At 36.5% G+C, this 19,228-nt stretch overlaps 1 non-coding gene across 1 annotated transcript; it reads left to right on the forward strand.

The window, feature by feature from the left end:
• The first annotated feature begins 962 nt into the window (after positions 1-962).
• LOC122737423 lies at positions 963-1,069 on the forward strand. The gene has a single exon (XR_006354259.1). It is a non-coding gene; the product is annotated as a U6 spliceosomal RNA (small nuclear RNA).
• The last annotated feature ends 18,159 nt before the right edge of the window (positions 1,070-19,228 follow it).

A 19,228-nucleotide genomic window follows, 5' to 3' on the forward strand; every position in this document is an offset into this window, starting at 1 on the left:
GCCAAATCTAATGGCTAATTCTCAGTTGTCATACTTTTTGACCTCTCTGAAGCCTTTGAAACCCTCACTCTGTTCTTCTTTATACTTTCTTCTTTGGGGGTTTTTCTCCTGTTAGCTATCTCTCTTCAACTTCCAAGTGTCCTTTGTTCATTCTATATCTAGGTCATGCTCACTAACTGTGACTGTTCTAAAAAGCTCTGTTCTGGGTGCTCTTTTTGTTTGTTTGTTTGTTTTGTTTTGTTTGTTTTGTTTTGTTTTGTGGGGCAATGGGGGCTAAGTGACTTGCCCAGGGTCACACAGCTAGTAAGTGTCAAGTATCTGAGGCCAAATTTGAACTCAGTTATTCCTGAATCCAGGGCCGGTGCCTTATCCACTGCGCCACCTAGCTGCCCCGGTTCTGGGTCCTCTTATCTTTTCTGTCTAATCCCCGTCATTCTCCCTTTTTGTTTTTTAATTGTTTTAGTTTGTCCAATGCTTCATGACCCCACTTAGAGTTTTCTTGGCAGAGATACTGGAATGGTTTGTCATTTTCTTCTCTAGCTCATTTGCAGATGATGAAACTGAGACAAACAGGGTTAAGTGAATTGCCCAGGGTCACAGGACTAGAAGTGTCTGAGACTCGATTTGAACTCATGATGAGTCTTCTTGACTAGAGGCCCAGTGTTCTATCCACCCCACCACTTAATTGCTTCTTGTTCCTTAAGCACCTGTATAACCTGATTTTAGGTATTTTCACTGGCTTTTTGTTGCCCATGCCTGGAATCTTCTCCCTCTTGCTCCCCTGATTTTTCTTGGAGTCTCAAATATAAGCATTCCACTTTCAGACATCTCTTTCCCTTAATTCTAGTGCCTCTAGAACTCTAGCATCTCCAGTGATTGTTTCTTATTTTGCTTGTTTATAGCTCAGTTGTTTACATGTTATCTCCACCATTATACTATGGGATACTTGAAAGAAGGGCTTGGTGCTCGCTTCGGCAGCACATATACTAAAATTGGAACGATACAGAGAAGATTAGCATGGCCCCTGCGCAAGGATGACACGCAAATTCGTGAAGCGTTCCATATTTTTTAAAGCTTTTGACAAAGTACAGCACCCATTCCTAATAAAAACACTAGAGAGTTTAGGAATAGGGGGAGCTTTCCTTAGAATAATAAACAGTATCTACCTAAAGCCATCAGCAAGTATTATATGCAATGGAGATAAATTAGAGGCCTTCCCAATAAGATCAGGGGTGAAACAGGGATGTCCATTATCACCCCTATTATTTAATATTGTTCTAGAAATGTTAGCTTTAGCAATCAGAGAAGAGAAAGGAATTAAAGGAATTAGAATAGGCAAGGAGGAAACAAAACTATCACTCTTTGCAGATGATATGATGGTATACTTAAGGAATCCTCGAGAATCAAGTCAAAAATTACTTGAAACAATTAACAACTTCAGCAAAGTAGCAGGATATAAAATAAATCCACATAAATCATCAGCATTTCTATACATGACCAACAAAGTCCAGCAGCAAGAGATAGAAAGAGAAATTCCATTTAAAGTAACGGTAGATAATATAAAATACTTGGGAGTCTACTTGCCAAGACAAACCCAGGAACTCTATGAACACAACTACCAAACACTCTTCACACAAATCAAATCAGATCTAAATAATTGGAAAGATATCAATTGCTCATGGATAGGCAGAGCTAATATAGTAAAAATGACAATACTGCCTAAATTAATTTACTTATTCAGTGCCATACCAATCAGACTACCTAAAAATTATTTTATACAGCTAGAAAAAATAATAACAAAATTCATCTGGAGAAACAAAAAATCAAGAATATCCAGGGAAATAATGAAAAAAAAAATTCACAGGAAGGTGGGTTAGCGGTACCAAACCTGGAGCTTTACTATAAAGCGTCAGTCATCAAAACTATCTGGTACTGGCTAAAAAATAGAGTGGTAGATCAATGGAATAGGCTAGGCTCAGGAAATGCAGTAGTAAATGACACTAGTAATATAGTGTTTGATAAACCCAAAGACTCCAGCTTCTTGGATAGGAACTCAGTATTTGACAAAAACTGCTGGGAAAACTGGAAGATAGTATGGCAGAAATTAGGCATAGACTAACATCTTACACCTTATACTAAAATAAGGTCAAAATGGATACATGATTTAGACATAAGAGGTGATACCATAGGTAAATTAGGAGAGAAAGGAATAGTGTACCTATCAGATCTTTGGAAAGGAGAACAGTTTTTGACCAAACAAGAGATAGAGTATATTATAAAATGCAAAATGGATGATTTTGATTATATTCAATTAAAAAATTTTTGTACAAACAGAAGCAATGCATCCAAAATTGGAAGGGAGGCAGAAAGCTGGGAAACAATTTTTGAGGCCAGTGCTTCTGATAAAGGCCTCATCTCTAAAATATATAGGGAATTAAATCAAATTTATAAGAATCCAAGTCATTCCCCAATTGAGAAATGGTCAAAGGATATGAACAGGCAGTTTTCTGATGAAGAAACCGAAGCTATCTATTCCCATATGAAAAAATGCTCTAAATCTCTAATGATTAGAGAGATGCAAATTAAAACAACTCTGAGGTACCACCTGACACCTATCCGATTGGCTAAAATGACAAAAAAGGAAGATAATAAATGTTGGAGAGGCTGTGGGAAAATTGGAACACTAATGCATTGTTGGTGGAGCTGTGAGCTGATCCAACCATTCTGGAGAGGAATTTGGAATTATGCCCAAAGGGCGATAAAGCTATGCATACCCTTTGACCCAGCAATCCCACTTTTAGGTCTTTTGCCCAAAGAAATCATGGAAGGGGGAAAGGGACCCACATGTACAAAAATATTTATAGCTGCTCTTTACGTGGTAGCAAGGAATTGGAAGTTGAGGGGGTGCCCATCAATTGGGGAATGGCTGGACAAGTTGTGGTATATGAATACAATGGAATACTATTGTGCTGTAAGAAATGATGAGCAGGAAGAGTTCAGAGAAACCTGGAGGGTCTTACGTGAGCTGATGATGAGTGAGATGAGCAGAACCAGAAGAACATTGTACACAGTATCATCAACATTGAGTGTTGACCTACTGTGATGGACTATATTCTTCTCACCAATGCAATGGTACAGAAGAGTTCCAGGGAACTCATGATAGAAGAGGATCTCCAAATCCAAGAAAAAAAAAGAAAGAAAGAACTGTGCAGTATAGATGCTGATTGAACCATATTATTTCTTTTGTTTTGGGTGCTGTTTTTTTTTTCCTATTTTGAGGTTTTTCATCACTGCTCTGATTCTTTCTCTTGTAACAGGATTAATGCAGAAATAGGATTAATGTTATTATGTGTATATATATATGTGTGTGTATATATATATATCTATATGTATATGTATGAGATATATAGATATAACCTATATCAGATTACCTGCTGTCTAGGGGAGGGGGGAGGGAGGGGAGGGAGGGAGAAAAATCTGAAATTGTAAAGCATGTATAAACAAAAGTTGAGAACTATCTTTACATGTAACGGAAAAAATGAAATACCTCATACATTAAAAAAAAAAAAGAAGGGCTTGTATTTATACTTTTTTTGTATCCCAGTGCTTAGAATAGTGTTTGGCATATAGTACACACTTAATCTATGCCTATTGACTAACTAGCTGACATCTTTCCTTCCTCCCCACTCCATTCTAGCTAAACAGAATTACTTCCCATTGTGATCCATGAGACTTACTATCTGTCTTATCAATCTACTTTGAGGACCAGCTAGGCCTTTCCATCTTTCCTGTAGTTAAACCCTTCTTTTAGATTTTCCTCTCACTATTAAAATGTGTAAGAATAAGGGACTTTTGGAACAGCTAGGTGGCACAGTGGATAATGCATTCGCCCTGGATTCATGAGTACCTGAGTTCAAATGTAGCCTCAGACACTTGACACTAGCTGTGTGACCCTGGACAAGTCACTTAACCCCCATTGCCCTGAAAAAAAGGAAAAAGGGACTTTTCTACCTTAATCCCTAGCATTTAACAAATAGCAGGGGCTTAATAAATGTATTTGTTTTCATTTATTCACTCATGAGGAAGCAAGCTGACATAGTGGAATCAGTAATGCCTACATGACCAGAGGACCTGGGTTCAAATTCCACCTTATTACCTCTATGACCTTGGGAAAATCCCTTCACCTCCCTAGGTCTTGGTTTCCTCATTTATAAAATGAAAAACCTTTGATGTCCCAAAGTCCCATGCATATTAAACACTTTGAATTTTCAAGTAAAATGAAAAACAATATGTAAAAAATAGATCAAAATAAAAATCTGTATTTAAGGAAATCAAAAGTGTTTCTGAAGCAATCTGCCCCAGTCTATTCCTCCCCAGGTGATGTTTTCTTATGAAGACAGAGATCCAATTAGGTACATTCATTCAAAAGCTATTCATGGTACCCCTAATTTATGAAAATCACTAAGCTGTGCATTGGAAGGTGAGGTGATGGAGATATGCACAGTTTCTGTCATCATGAAAGTCATAAAATAATTAGAATGCCAAGGAAAACACAAAAGATCAATGCAGTCTGCCCACAATGATTCTTTTGCCCTAAAGCAATAAAGAGAACAAGCAGACAATAAGTAAAATAAAAGAAATGTGACAAAGTCCTGCAGCATCTCTATTTAGACTCTTCTTGATTAGTGTATTTAAAAGGCGATTGATCTATATTGGTACACTTAATTTGTGCAGTTCAGTTCCATTTGCACTTATAAGAATATTAAAAAAAAAAACACAGTGCTAGGTATACCTCTTGAGGCCTGCTGGCACCAACATGTAGTTCTGGGGTAGGGCTGGATTCCTCAAACCACCTCATATGCTGCTTCACTTTCCAGAGACTGGAACTTTCTTTAGGTAACACATAGAAAGATGATAAGCAGATGTATCCTTGTTCCTTTTTGAATGTATGAACCATCAATAGTTTGTACATTGTCAAAAAACTTTGTTAGTTAGATTTGGGTAGTATGAGGCTGTTTCTATTCAAGGAAATCTAAAAGTAGACCTAGTCAGAGATGTAAATAATAATACTAGATGGCAATAAGGGAAATAATCATACAGCATTTTAAAATTTGACTAGGAGTCAAATGATTGGCACAAATGGAAATATTACAGGTATGGAGAAAAAAGTATAGCATTGTGGGCTGAATACATAAGCAAGGAAAGAAACATGGTAACAATTGATGGAACTTGAAGATAGCTTTAAAGGATTTATGGAAGTAGAATAAAAGGGAGAGAAATTCACGTGTCAGGTTAGAGGAAAGTTTGTGAGTAAACATAGAGCATCAGGCACAAATTGGGGTGTTCAGAAGACAGTGAGAAACTAGTGTGTGTGTGTGGAAAGAAAATTTTATTGGGAAATAGAGAACAGGCTGTAAACATGGATTGGAATAAAATTTCTGAAAACCTTCCATGTTGAATATGAAGTTTGTTCTGTAAGCAGTGAGGAACCACTGCAATTTTTTGAGGATATCAGTAACACAATTTGAGTTGTGCATTAGAGGGGAAAAAAATTGACAGTGGTATGGAAGACGGATAGGTGAGAAGAAAGGCAACAGAGGAATAGCAATTGTATAGATGAGAGGTAACTAAGGAGAGCACAACAAACTGGGATAGTGTCATTAAAAGTGGAAGAGAAGGAACAAGTAGTCAATGTGTAGGGGAAATGAGTTCAATGCTTTAAGTATTAGGTTGTAATTGAAAAACAGAATATATTTTGATGAAAAGACCAGAAGAGCACATTGTATAAGATCTGTTTTCCAACTTTTAAAATTACACCTCAGAGTGCCTATATACTGTTTTCCCAGAGTCTCTCATACCTTATTTGTTATAAGCTGTTTCTTGCAAACTTAAGACTCACAACTTTGAGCTCAATGTTAGAACAACTTTATATTTCTCTCATTTTCTCCATAACAGTAGGATCTTTGGATGGGACCTTAATGGCCTCCAGCAACAAGGCCTACATTCTGGGCATGCCTCCTGAGGAAGCTTTATAAGACAAATCACTACAGCAGGGCACCAAAGGTCACAGTTTATTACACGGCTTGCCTGAACACGCAGCAATGTGCTGCCCCAGATAAACTCACCTCTCTCCATGGTTTCTCATACAGCCTTGCCCCTGTTTTAGGAAAGGAAATGTTTGCTGGGCTCACAGCCCCCTTTGGGCTCTTTGCATAAATGTATTCTCTTTTGGAAAGACAGGCAATTGTTATTCCAGCTCACATACTGAGTCCCAAAGGGATGACTTAGATGGCCCTTGTTTTTTTTCAGTCTGGGCCTCACCTTTAGTAAACATTTTGTGATTGTTCTGTGAGCTTTCACACCTGCTACATTGATTTTCCCCAACTGTCTGTTAACGTTCAAGAATATATCATCATCTGTCTGTATATACATGAGATGCCAAATCAGCTGGACAAAAAGCAAACAGTTTCTGTCAATCATCAAGACATTTGATGTAGAGAACATCAATTTTAACCTGATTTAATAAATCTTTATTAACCATGGGTACTGTACACATAATGTTTATAACAACGCACTAAGGAACTAGTGATACAAAGATTTAAAATTACAGTCATTGCCCTCAAGGAACTCCCATACTAGTAGACATACAGCATCGTGTACATTAATCAGTGTGATACAAAGGAGAGAGAAATAGAGAGGGAGGAGTAGAATAATATGGGGAAAGGATAATGAGAGAGAGAAGGAGGGAGGGCGAGAGACAGACAGAGACAGAGACAGAGAGAGATATCACTTTCAGATGGAAGGTTTGGCATGGTGGGGAGAGGAATATCACAAAGGAAGCAATACCGGAACTAGGCCTTAAAGGAAGACTAAGTTTTCAATGGGAGGAAGGCATTTTCTTTTTTTTGTTTGTTTTTGTTTTTTGTGGTGCAATGAGGGTTAAATGACTTGCCCAGGGTCACACAGCTAGTAAGTGTCAAGTGTCTGAGGCCAGATTTGAACACAGGTCCTCCTGAATCCAGGGCTGATGCTTTATCCACTGTGCCACCTAGCTGCCCCCAGGAGGAAGGCATTTTCAATGAATGAATTATGACTGACCCATGAAAACTGTAGGCCAAGAACAAAAGCTCAGAGGAGAGAATCAGCAAAGTCTTGGAAACTTCTCAGCTAGTATATTTATGTTATAGTAAGCAAATATTTCAGTATAATATTATGCAGTTTTATGTAATATATTATAATACTTTTGATTCATTTTCCTCCCCCCGCAGGTGTTTGTTCCTGATATCTTAATTTTGTTCTTTTAAATCTCAGTCTTCAGATCCCTTTCAATGAACCCAGGTTATCAAAGCCTGTGATATAGGAGTGGTTCAGTGCACATGGACTAGAATGACTAATCAGGCGCTTCTACATTGAGGCCATATGACTGACCATCCTCTGTCTATGTCTGTTTTTTATCTTCCTTTGCCCTTGAAGTTTGCCATAGGATTATTGCTTGCCTATCTCATCAATAGGCAAGCTAGGCTCCCAGGGTTTCAGCACCAACATCACCTCAGACTCCTTAGGAACAGTTCAATTTTGGCTGTAGTTTAAGGGGTCCTCCTCAATGGCAGAAAGTAGGGGAAAGATATGGTTCCAGAATACCCTGCACAAGCCTGAAAGTAGCATGGGAGCCATAGTTTTATCCACATATAGGATGAATATTTTCTACTAAGCAATGAAGAATCATAGCATGATTATCATCAGTTGACAGGTTAGTATACAAGCCTCCTTAGGACATTTCCATCAGGGCTTCTCACTAGCTATTTTACATTTCCCCTCCACTGAGTACAGCCAGACCAATGTTAAATAAGCTCTTTCTTTTCTAGTGGTTTCTCTCTATGAATATGACTTTTTCCTCTTATCTTGTTTGTTACTAACTTTGTCACTATTGCCACCACAACTATGTAGGTAATTCTGAATATTCTGCACAGTTTACCAGGAAGGGGAAAAGAGACCAGGTGCCTTTTAGGATTTTACAAGATCTTGTATCAAAGGAAATAAGTCATTAACAGTAGCTGGATCTTGGCCTGAGACACTAAAAAGGAGGCAGCCATGTGTCCTCCCCCCCTTTCTCCTCTTCTCTCTCTAGCTCTAAGTAATGTGGGACCTCTGAATTCTGGAGCCATGTACTCTATCTCTATGATGCTGGGGGGTTTTAGCTTGTGTTAAATGTGGTCCACTCTTTACTAACATTTAATATGATTTAATGATAAATGCTTGCCACCAAAACTGATGCAATAGCCTCTAATTTATAGGTATCTATGTATTAGAAACCCCAGTTAAGTTCCCCAGAACAGAGACAGGCTTCCCCCTAATATTTTCAAAAAACACAGTCCACTTAACACAAAATTGTGCCTAAAGTGTCATGTGCTCCTGGCGGGTGTGGCTCAGGGATCGGGTATACTCTCCTAAAACTTCCAACCTTCTAGAGCTCGTACAGTTGTCCTTATACCTCTAGACTGTCATAAAGCAGAGGCTTAAGGAGGAGATATTGAAGCTTTAGAATACCCCCAGATATCCTACTCAGTGGTTAATGAGGAGTCCTCTTACAGAAAAAAAAAAATAAGCACTCAGAGAAAGTCTACCCATGATCTGAAATGTGGAAAGGAGAAAGGTTTCTCCATCATATATCCCAAAGTACTACACACAAGAAAAAGAATACAAAAGAGGACTCATAATATGGATCATAGAGAGTTTAAAAAAAAACTCATTCCCACATCAGGCCCCATATTTCCCAATGATCCATATATTCATTCCCAATCTATAACATCCCACCAAATTGGGTATTTCCCCCTCTCAATTCCAACAACTTCTTATGAGTTCCATCTTATCCAGGATTGTATATGCTCACACAAGATGTGTAGTTGTGTTTTTTTTTCTTCTTTTGTCTTTGCTTCTGACTCTCTGGGCTTTATTACCATCCTTCAATTTCCTTCTAACTCTGGAAGTTCCCTTAGTTTCTATGGTCATTTCAGACTGAAACATCTTTCTTTCCTTCTGCCCCACTTCTCCCATTGGTGAGTTCTTCCCAGAATGTCCAATTTGTGAAAAGACCCAGGTCAGTTATTCTTTATATCATCTTTGAGTTGTGCTTTTAACTTTCTGGATTTTGCCACAATGCTCCCAAGAGGTTATTTCCTCATGCCACAGCATTCAGCTTTCTATCATAGTTTGTCTTCCCCTATTGCAATGTAAGCTTCTTGAAAGTGGGTACTGTCTTTCTTTTTGTTTGAATTTGTGTCCTTATCACTTAGCATTGTGCCTAGCATATGTTGGGTACTTAAATTCTTGTTGGCTTCAGTTCCAACCTGGTATTGAGCTCCATATCTACTACTCTAACTAGAGGGGAAAAATAAAAGCAAAGCCTTGAGTCTACCCCTTCCTCCAAATTTGTACTTCTGTACCAATCCCATGACTAGCTATAACTGAAAGGCAACCTCTGTGTTAGGTTTCTATATCACTGCACAGGGCATTGTTTTTTCTTCATTGTAATTTCTCCCTTAGAATTTGGGCTCTTTGAAAGCAAGGACTATCTTCCTTTTCTATTTATATCCCCTACACTTAGCGTAGTCTTTTCACATAGTAAGTTCTTAATAAATTCTTCATTACTTTATTCATCTTTCCATCTATACATCCATGTATCCATCCATCCATCCATTCATTCATCTTCAGTTCCAACCCCTCATGAAATTTAGAATTTCCTGTTATACCAAATGCCCCTGACATCTTTGGAATTCTGTTGTTCCATCATCCCTTCTGTTGCATTCTCCTGGCACTGGCCCTTATGAAGTTCATAGATGCCTGGTTTCATGTGCTATCAATATTTTGTTCTTTCTGAACCCTGTGTCTATCATCTCTTTGTTAAGAGATGGGTGAGTTATATATACATATGTGTGTGTGTGTGTGTTTTCTGGAAATAAGGTTCATGAATATTTTGATCAGACTTCTTATGTCTTGCAAGGTTGTGTTTTTTTTCCCCTTATAATGTTCCTATCTGTTTATAAATTGTTCTCTTATTTCTTCTCACTTCCATTCAGGTCATTTTATATTACCCTGGATTCTCTGAAATTATCTTATATAATTTCTTTTGCTGAAGAAATACTCCATAACATACATGTACCATAATTTGTCCAGCCATTCCCCAATTATCTAAAAATTAATATTAGGTACTTCTTTATATTCAAATGACTTTTATAACATAGTTATAGAGTCATATTGGCTGTAATTTTTTTTGGTTTTTGTTTTATGGTTTTTGGTGAGGCAATTGGAGTTAAGTGATTTGTCCAGGGTCACACTGCTAGTAAGTATCAAGTATCTATCTGAGGCCGGACTTGAACTCAAGTCCTCCTGACTCCAGGGCCAGTGCTCTATCCACTGTGCCACCTAGCTGCCCCCTATATTGGCAGTAATTTTAATATTGGTCAGCACTTTCTTTGATTCAGTCATCACTACTACTTTGGTTCCTGAATTGGAGCTTTGTGTCAGGATCAGATTTTGCCCCTGCAGTACTTTTGTATGAAATGGTCAGCCTTTCTTGGTTTTACCCTGTGTTCCTCAGGTTTTTGCATTGACTTCCTTCAACCTGGATCTTGAGGCTCAGTCTTCTGAATCTTCAGGGTCCTCTCTAGCGTCTCAGAAAAAGTAAAGGAACTCTAATATCCTGGGCTTGGGCTCTCCTGAAATAAATACTGTGGTGTCATGTGAACTCTTTCAGTGTCTACTGTGGTTCCTAGCTGTTATGTGTACTCCACTGTTGCCACTTCTGGGGCTTTCAAGTTCTCTGTCTTACATACTATGGACTGCCCAAAGTTTTTCTCGTGGTATACTTACTATTCTGTTGACTCTGGACAAAGAACTTTGCAGGTTACACGTGTCTTATCTCTAGTCCTTCCGGAGCTTGTGTTTTTGAAAGGCCCTCTTATTCTTATTACCCCTATATTTCTAACTAAGTTGTTTTTTATCCAATTATAGGACAGAAAAAGTTATGTACTACAGTTTTTCTTTAGATTTTGTGATCATTATTCAGTCTGGAATTAACATTACTTTGCAGAAGTAGGTATGTGGGGATCTTAGTGGTCTGACTCCCATTTGTGGAACTATTATAACAGGAAATCGCTTTTGTATCTTTTGAGGCTAGAATAAGGCATCCTTTTATTTCATCTTATTCCCCTATTCCCAGCCCACTACTATCTTCATCCATTACACAATTGTTTTTTTTTTCTTTTTAAATATTTTATTTTTCCAATTACATGTAAAAACTATTTTAACATTAAAAAAATTGAGTTCCAAACTCTCTCCCTCTCTCCATCCTCCCCTCTCATTGAGAAGACAAACAATTTGATAAAGGTTATACATGTGCAGTCATACAAAACATATTTCCATATTACTCATGTTGTGGAAAAACAGACCCCACCCTACTCCCCCCAAAAAAAGAAAATAACCCTGCTGTTGTTTTTAAGCATATTTTGATCTACAGTCATACTCCATCAGTTCTATCTCTGGAGGCATATAGCATTTTTTGTCATAAGTCCTTCAGAAATACCTTGGGTCATTTTATTGCTGAGAATTGCTAAGTCATTCACAGCTGATCATCCCACAATATTACTGTGCTGGTTGCTTTACTCTGGGTCAGTTCATGTCTTTCCAGGTTTTTCTGAAAGCATACTGCTTATCATTTGTTATAGCACAATAGTTTACCATCACAATCATATACCACAACATTTTCAGCCATATCCCACTTGATGGGCATCTCATCAATTTCCAATTATCTGCCACCACAAAAAGAGCTGCTATAAATATTTTTGTACTTACATGTACCTTTCCTCTTCTTTAAAAATCAATTTGGGGTATAGGCCTAGTGTGGTATTTCTGGGTCAAAGGGAATACATGGTTTTATCACACTTTGGAGATAGTTCCAAATTGCTCTCTGACACAAAAAATATTAAGAACACTAGAAACACCACAAGGGAAATGAAAAAGGTCATTGCTACTGTCAGCAGTGCTGCCACAATGCCAAAGACATATCCCTGTTATACATGAATGGGCAGAGACAGTAGAGCACAGGAAAATATCAATACAGATTTTCTAGAATGAAGATTAAATAATAACAGTTTTATGACATAAGATTAAACCAAGATTGAAGAACCTTGAATGCCAACCAAAGACTGTATTTTATACTATGGCCAGTAGGGATTCATCATAAAAGTGACATAGTGGAGCCTGTGCATTAAAAAGTCTATTTTCACAACTTTATGAAAGATTAAAAGAGCCTAGAATTATTATTATTAAAAGAGCCTAGAGTTGGGGAGATTGGCAATGATCTTAGAAATCATCTATTCTAAACCCCTGGTTTTATAGACAAAGAATTAGAGGATCAGAGAGTAATTTGGGTAAAAGTAAATAATTTTTTTCAAGTCTTCCATTAAAAGCACAAGTTGAAGGAACAAGATTTAAACCAAAGACACCTAAATATAACCAGGTAGAATTTAGAGATTTAAGATTTACAAGCTATTGTAAAACATTTATTCTTTACAACAGCCTTGGGAGGCATGGGGGTTATAATTTCCCTTTTAGTTGATAAGGAAACTGAGGGCCCAAGGCATTATGTGATTTGCCCTATAGTAATAAAATTTGTGTCAGACAAAAGATTTGAACTCAGGCTTCTGATTGCAGGTCTAGTATTTTAGTCACCATAGCAGTCTATTTCTAACTCCAAGCCTAGTATTTGTTTGTTTGTTTTTCATTATATCATATATCTGTTAGAACAACGTTTGAGTTTATGACTGAGGTAATGAAAGGTTGAACTAAACAGTGGCACATGAATCAAAATCAGGGAACCAGTGGGAGAGATTCTGTACAGGAAAGATCAGTAAGAAATAGAAATAACATACAATCAATTTTGGTCTTTGCTTCCCCTCATCCAAACCCTCTCCACTTCCATTGAATTGATAATAAAATCAGCTTTAACTTTTTTTAGAGTTGAAAGAATCCTTAGAGATTGGAAACTGAAACTTTGAGCTATAAAATGCTATAGCTGAGATTTATACCATAAACTAGTGGCAATGCTAGAACTGGAGCTCAGTTTTGCATACCCTGCTTCAAAGAGTTCTGGGACATTGTTATTACTTACCTCTTCTAAAAAACATAACATCTAGCATGGTCATAAAATTAGTGCTACAAGATATTCTGATTAACTCAGAAACAGTGTTGATTGGGCTTTGTCTCACATTTTTAATAAATAAATGTCCCAAATACAGTCTGTTGCTTTAATTAGCAAAGAAACCAGTATTAATGAGAAAAATAGAACACACTAGCTATATGAACGTGTGTGTGTAGGTTATGTAAGGGCCAAATTTATTATGGGGAGAGTTAATTGGGTGGCTTGCCATAATATTGGGGTTCAGAAAATAATGAGAGACCTCTAGGTCTAAATTTTCTTCCCTTACAAACTGCCTTTTTAGTTATTTCTCCAAGGCTATTAAGACAATAAATTAAAAGCCTCTTTTCCACAAACAAACCATGTTTTATTAATGGGAAAAATTTACAACAAAAGTGAAGTTAATAAAACCAGGGACAAGGGAATAGGGGAAGAGAAAATGAATAAGCTCCCTGGTTCTAGCAAAGAATGACTCAAATCCCAAACTTGCTTCTAGTTCAGCTAGCTCAAAGAGCTGGCCTCACTTCCACAAACTCACCACCTGAGGCCCATAGTTTCAATGAGAGTCAACTGTGCAGTCCCTATCCAGTAAGCTCCTCAGTTCACCAGAAAGAAGAGAGATTCACTGAGCGAGCCTTCCCCTTCCTACTTTCTCTCTCCCTTCCTCAAAGGGGAGGTGCCTAGTTTGTGCCAGGTAGTATTAAGCATTAAGAATACAAAAGGGGAGGGGGGCAGTAACTGTTCTTATATTTACATTATTTTACATTTCCCCCCTTTCAGAATTATGGATTGATCCAGTTTTCAGGTAGAAACTGTTTTGATTTGTTTATATTAATATGAAAATTTCTGAATGTTTGTGGCTTAGTCTTTCCTTTGTTGTTCTTGTTGTTCAAATCTTTCAGTTGTGTTTGACTCTTCATGACCCTATCTGCAGTTTTCCTGACTAAGATACTGGAATGGTTTGGATTTCTTTCTACTGCTCATTTTACAGGTAAGGTAACTGAAGCAAACAGGATTAAGTAACTTGCCTAGGGTCATATAGCTATTGTGTCCAAGGCTGGATTTGAACTCAGTTCTTCCTGACTCCAGGCCCATCCTTTTATTCCCTGTGCTACCTATAATATAATCAAGTCAGTGGCTATGCAAAAAAAAAAAAATATATATATATATATATATATGTATATATATGTATATGTATATATATGTATATATATATGTGTGTGTGTGTGTATATATATATATATATATATATATATATATATATATATATATATATATGCAATTGATTGAATTAGCATTGTTATTTATGGTCCACTTAACTGTTACACTGTTTTGGTTTATTTGCACTTTTAAGATTTATTTCTGTTCACTTTGAAACCAGTGTGGCAGAAAATGGAACTGACTAACCACAAAAGCTCCTTAATTCTCACTCCCACTACATGTAAATCAGTTCTAGGAAATCTTTGTAGTCAACAAGTAGCAGAACTCTTCAGGGAAATAGGTGGAGGAACCTATAGTTAACAAAGATTTATTGGTGTTGACTTCTCTTGTTGTTGTTTAAAAGGTAGGGCCTTAATAGGTTAATATTGTGCAGGGATCTTTTCCTAATTTTATTCAGAAATATGGTTCTAAGATATTTCAATGGGTTTTATTGGAGGGGGAGGGGAGGCAGGATAGTATGGTCTCTTTAAAAGATGCTATTCCATATCAGACACTAGGTTCAAAAAGCTTGGAAAAAAAATGAGCAATGTGTGCAGATTTCTTATGGTAGGATTAGCTCATAAAAGCTATCTGGAAGGGGAAAAGTAGCTGAAGGGCAATATCCCAAAAAAACACTGAATAATATTGTCACTGTGTAATTGTTTTCAGTTTTTCTTTGCTACCAATTGAGAACAAAATTCTCAAAGTTTTCAAGTGTATCTTTTTTTTTTTAATGAGATATTTTATTTTTTCTGTTACATGTAAAGATAGTTCTCAACTTTTGTTTATACATGCTTTACAATTTCAGATTTTTCTCCCTCCCTCCCCTCCCTCCCCCCTCCCCTAGACAGCAGGTAATCTGATATAGGTTATATCTATATATCTCTATACATATACATATAGATATATATATACACACACATATATATACACATAATAACATTAATCCTATTTCTGCATTAATCCTGTTACAAGAGAAAGAATCAGAGCAGTGATGCAAAACCTCAAAATAGAAAAGAAAAACAACAGCACCCAAAACAAAAGAAATAATATGGTTCAATCAGCATCTATACTGCACAGTTCTTTCTTTCTTTTTTTTTTTCTTGGATTTGGAGATCCTCTTCTATCATGAGTTCCCTGGAACTCTTCTGTACCATTGCATTGGTGAGAAGAATATAGTCCATCACAGTAGGTCAACACTCAATGTTGATGATACTGTGTACAATGTTCTTCTGGTTCTGCTCATCTCACTCATCATCAGCTCACGTAAGACCCTCCAGGTTTCTCTGAACTCTTCCTGCTCATCATTTCTTACAGCACAATAGTATTCCATTGTATTCATATACCACAACTTGTCCAGCCATTCCCCAATTGATGGGCACCCCCTCAACTTCCAATTCCTTGCTACCACGTAAAGAGCAGCTATAAATATTTTTGTACATGTGGGTCCCTTTCCCCCTTCCATGATTTCTTTGGGCAAAAGACCTAAAAGTGGGATTGCTGGGTCAAAGGGTATGCACAGCTTTATCGCCCTTTGGGCATAATTCCAAATTGCTCTCCAGAATGGTTGGATCAGCTCACAGCTCCACCAACAATGCATTAGTGTTCCAATTTTCCCACAGCCTCTCCAACATTTATTATCTTCCTTTTTTGTCATTTTAGCCAATCGGATAGGTGTCAGGTGGTACCTCAGAGTTGTTTTAATTTGCATCTCTCTAATCATTAGAGATTTAGAGCATTTTTTCATATGGGAATAGATAGCTTTGGTTTCTTCATCAGAAAACTGCCTGTTCATATCCTTTGACCATTTCTCAATTGGGGAATGACTTGGATTCTTATAAATTTGATTTAATTCCCTATATATTTTAGAGATGAGGCTTTTATCAGAAGCACTGGCCTCAAAAATTGTTTCCCAGCTTTCTGCCTCCCTTCCAATTTTGGATGCATTGCTTCTGTTTGTACAAAAATTTTTTAATTGAATATAATCAAAATCATCCACTTTGCATTTTATAATATACTCTATCTCATGTTTGGTCAAAAACTGTTCTCCTTTCCAAAGATCTGATAGGTACACTATTCCTTTCTCTCCTAATTTACCTATGGTATCACCTCTTATGTCTAAATCATGTATCCATTTTGACCTTATTTTAGTATAAGGTGTAAGATGTTGGTCTAAGCCTAATTTCTGCCATACTATCTTCCAGTTTTCCCAGAAGTTTTTGTCAAATACTGAGTTCCTATCCCAGAAGCTGGAGTCTTTGGGTTTATCAAACACTACATTACTAGTGTCATTTACTACTGCATTTCCTGAGCCTAGCCTATTCCATTGATCTACCACTCTATTTTTAGCCAGTACCAGATAGTTTTGATGACTGCCGCTTTATAGTAAAGCTCCAGGTTTGGTACCGCTAACCCACCTTCCTGTGAATTTTTTTTCATTATTTCCCTGGATATTCTTGATTTTTTGTTTTTCCAGATGAATTTTGTTATTATTTTTTCTAGCTGTATAAAATAATTTTTAGGTAGCCTGATTGGTATGGCACTGAATAAGTAAATTAATTTAGGCAGTATTGTCATTTTTACTATATTAGCTCTGCCTATCCATGAACAATTGATATCTTTCCAATTATTTAGATCTGATTTGATTTGTGTGAAGAGTGTTTGGTAGTTGTGTTCATAGAGTTCCTGGGTTTGTCTTGGCAAGTAGACTCCCAAGTATTTTATATTATCTACCGTTACTTTAAATGGAATTTCTCTTTCTATCTCTTGCTGCTGGACTTTGTTGGTCATGTATAGAAATGCTGATGATTTATGTGGATTTATTTTATATCCTGCTACTTTGCTGAAGTTGTTAATTGTTTCAAGTAATTTTTGACTTGATTCTCGAGGATTCCTTAAGTATACCATCATATCATCTGCAAAGAGTGATAGTTTTGTTTCCTCCTTGCCTATTCTAATTCTTTAATTCCTTTCTCTTCTCTGATTGCTAAAGCTAACATTTCTAGGACAATATTAAATAATAGGGGTGATAATGGACATCCCTGTTTCACCCCTGATCTTATTGGGGAGGCCTCTAATTTATCTCCATTGCATATAATACTTGCTGATGGCTTTAGGTAGATACTGTTTATTATTCTAAGGAAAGCTCCCCCTATTCCTAAACTCTCTAGTGTTTCTATTAGGAATGGGTTCTGTACTTTGTCAAAAGCTTTCTCTGCATCTATTGAGATAATCATATGATTTTGGTTGGTTTTCTTATTGATGTGGTTGATTATGTTAATAGTTTTCCTAATGTTGAACCAGCCCTGCATTCCTGGTATAAATCCCACCTGGTCATAGTGTATTATCCTGGTGATCACTTGCTGTAATCTCCTTGCTAATATCTTATTTAAGATTTTAGCATCAATATTCATTAGGGAAATTGGTCTATAATTTTCTTTCTCTGTTTTTGCTTTGCCTGGTTTTGGTATCACCACCATATTTGTGTCATAAAACGAATTTGGTAGAACTCCTTCTTCACCTATTTTTCCAAATAATTTGTATAATATTGGAATTAATTGTTCTTTAAATGTTTGGTAAAATTCACCCGTAAACCCATCTGGCCCTGGGGATTTTTTCTTAGGGAGTTCATTAATAGCTTGTTCAATTTCTTTTTCTAATATGGGTTTATTTAAGGATTTTATTTCCTCTTCAGTTAACCTGGGCAGTTTGTATTTTTGTAAATATTCATCCATTTCATTTAGATTGTCAAATTTATTGGCATACAGTTGGGCAAAATATTTCCTAATTATTGCTTTAATTTCCACTTCATTGGTGGTAACATCACCCTTTTCATTTTTGATACTGGTAATTTGGTTTTCTTCTTTCTTTTTTTTAATCAAATTAACCAGTATTTTATCTATTTTATTGGTTTTTTCATAAAACCAGCTCTTAGTTTTATTGATTAATTCTATAGTTTTTTTGCTTTCAATCTTATTGATTTCTCCTTTAATTTTCAGGATCTCTAATTTAGTATCTAATTGGGGATTTCTAACTTGTTCTTTTTCTAGCTTTTTAAGTTGCATGCCTAATTCATTAATCTCCTCTTTCTCTTTCTTATTCATGTAAGCATTTAGAGCTATAAATTTTCCCCTAAGCACTGCTTTGGCTGCATCCCATAGATTTTGGTATGTTGTCTCATTATTGTCATTCTCTTGGATAAAGTTATTGATTGTTTCTATGATTTCTTGTTTGTCCCATTCATTCTTTAGAATGAAATTATTTAGTTTCCAATTGATTTTCATTCTACTTTTCCCTGGCTCTTTCTTACATGTAATTTTTATTGCATCATGATCTGAGAAGGATGCATTTACTATTTCTGCCTTTCTACATTTGACTATGATGTTTTTGTGCCCTAATACATGGTCAATTTTTGAAAATGTGCCATGTACTACTGAGAAAAAGGTATATTCCTTTCTATCCCCATTCAATTTTCTCCAGACATCTATCATGTCTAACTTTTCTAGTAATCTATTCACCTCTTTCACTTCTTTCTTATTTATTTTTTGGCTAGATTTATCTAATTCTGAGAGGGGGAGATTCAGATCCCCCACTAGTATAGTATTACTATCTAATTCCTCTTGTAACTCATTTAACTTCTCCTCTAAGAACTTGGATGCTATACCACTTGGCGCATACATATTCAATATTGATATTACTTCATTATCTATAGTACCTTTAAGTAAGATGTAATTTCCTTCCTTATCTCTTTTAATGAGATCTATTTTTGCCTGCACTTTGTCTGAGATAAGGATTGCTACCCCTGCCTTTTTTACTTTAGCTGAGGCATAATAT

The sequence above is a fragment of the Dromiciops gliroides genome, chromosome 1 (assembly GCF_019393635.1).
Source record: "Dromiciops gliroides isolate mDroGli1 chromosome 1, mDroGli1.pri, whole genome shotgun sequence".
Taxonomy (NCBI): Eukaryota; Metazoa; Chordata; class Mammalia; order Microbiotheria; family Microbiotheriidae; genus Dromiciops; species Dromiciops gliroides.